Source organism: Otolemur garnettii, unplaced genomic scaffold (genome assembly GCF_000181295.1).
Source record: "Otolemur garnettii isolate 467f Iridium unplaced genomic scaffold, OtoGar3 scaffold00220, whole genome shotgun sequence".
Lineage (NCBI taxonomy): Eukaryota > Metazoa > Chordata > Mammalia > Primates > Galagidae > Otolemur > Otolemur garnettii.
This window is the reverse complement of record NW_003852615.1, coordinates 1,423,571-1,425,279: the sequence shown is the minus strand read 5'-3', so window position 1 is coordinate 1,425,279 and position 1,709 is coordinate 1,423,571. Positions and strand designations below refer to the sequence as shown.

The 1,709-nt window shown below is 50.8% G+C and overlaps 1 protein-coding gene across 1 annotated transcript in view; it reads left to right on the top strand.

Moving 5' to 3' along the window:
* Nucleotides 1–1,180: 1,180 nt before the first annotated feature.
* Nucleotides 1,181–1,709, top strand: part of TRMT10C (tRNA methyltransferase 10C, mitochondrial RNase P subunit) — a 3,981-nt gene continuing 3,452 nt past the window's right edge. The window contains exon 1 of the mRNA XM_012812739.2: nt 1,181–1,295. The gene's annotated coding sequence lies outside the window, so the exon portion shown is untranslated. The remainder of the gene's footprint in view (nt 1,296–1,709) is intronic.

Sequence of the window (1,709 nt, the reverse complement as noted above, 5' to 3'; positions counted from 1 at the left end):
TTTTTTTTTTCTTGTCCTAATTTCTGTTTGGCAGGCCCAGGCTGGATTTCAACCTGTCAGCTGTGGTGTATGTGGCTGGTGCCTTAGCCGCTTGAGCTACAGGTGCCAAGCCTTTTTTCTTTTTTAGACAGAGTCTCACTTTATCACCCTCTGCAGAACACCGTGATGTCACAGCTCACAGCAACCTCCAACTCCTGGACTTAGGCGATTCTCTTGCCTCAGCTTCCCAAATAGCTGGGACTACAGGCCCGGCTATTTTTATTTTTTATTTTATTTTATTTTTTTGCAGTTTTTGGCCGGGCCAGGTTTGAACCTGCCACCTCTGGTATATGGGGCCGGCACCCTACGCCTTTGAGCCACAGGCACGGCCGCACCTGGCTATTTTTTTGTCGTCGGTGAAAAGATCATTTTATTGTAGTATTTTTATCAAAAAGTGAGTATTCAGGGGTCCTCAAACTTTTTAAACAGGAGGCCAGTTCACTGTCCCTCAGACCGTTGGAGGGTCGGACTGCGGGCCCTGGGACGAGGTGGCTGCTAAGCCGACAGGCAGTGGCAGCAAAAAACACCCAGCTAGGTAAGCCGCATGTGGCTCGAGGGCTGTAGTTAGAGGACGCCTAGTAAATACTAGGCCAAACTAAGAGAAGATGATTAGAAAGCAGTTTTATTGGCTGGGCTCGGTGGCTCACGCATGAATGCCAGCACTGTGGAGGCCAAGCAGGGAGGACCCCCTGAAACCAAGAGATGGAGACTAGCCTGAGCAAGAGCAAGATCTCTCTCTACTAAAAATAGAAAAATTAGCAATGCATGGAGGCTGACACCTATAGTCGTCCCAGCTACTGGGAAGGCTGAGGCAAAAGGATGGCTTGAGCCCAGGTTTGAGGTTCCTAAAAGCTAGGCCGACTCCATGGCACTCTAGGTTGGGCAACATAGTGAGACTCTTGTCTCAAAGAAATAAACAGAAAAGAAAAGAAAAACAGCCATAAGCCCCGGCAGTTGAAAAGATAGTCGGTAAGGACCCAACTGTCGACTGAAAGCCTCCACCAAAGCGCAGCTCCACCCCTCAAAGCTTCCTCCCATCAACCCCGCATGACCTGACGTCAGAAGGGAGCGCCAGGAGGGAGAGGGCGGGACTTCCGGCAGCGTCCTGGCGGTTGCGCCATCTCAAAGATTTTCGGCGTGTGGCTTGGTGGAACAGTTTCGAGTTAGCAGATTTGCAGATCCCTGGGCCTCATTTTACTGCTGAGTCCTCCGTCTTCTCGAGTCTGCACTTTGTGCTGGCGGGAGCTGCACGTCTGGTATGCGCGTTTCTTTTTGTGTGTATATTGGAGTGGGAGAACACCGGAGAGGTTCCAAAATGCACTTAATAGGACATGTGCTCTAGGAAGACTCATAGTACCGGAAACGAGCAGTGTTCTCCAAAATGAAGTCTTTGATAGTTGTTAAAAATCTGGGTTTTCTGGCTCGGCGCCTGTGGCTCAAGTGGCTAAGGCCCCAGACACATACACCTGAGCTGGCGGGTTCGAATCCAGCCCAGGCCCGCCAAACAACGACTACTACAACTAAAACATAGCCGGGCGTTGTGGCGGATGCCAGTAGTCCCAGCTACTTCAGAGGTTGAGGCAAGAGAATCGCTTAAGCCCAGGAGTTGGAGGTTGCTGTGAGCTATGATGCCACAGCACTCTACCCAGGGTGACAGCTTGAGGCTCTGT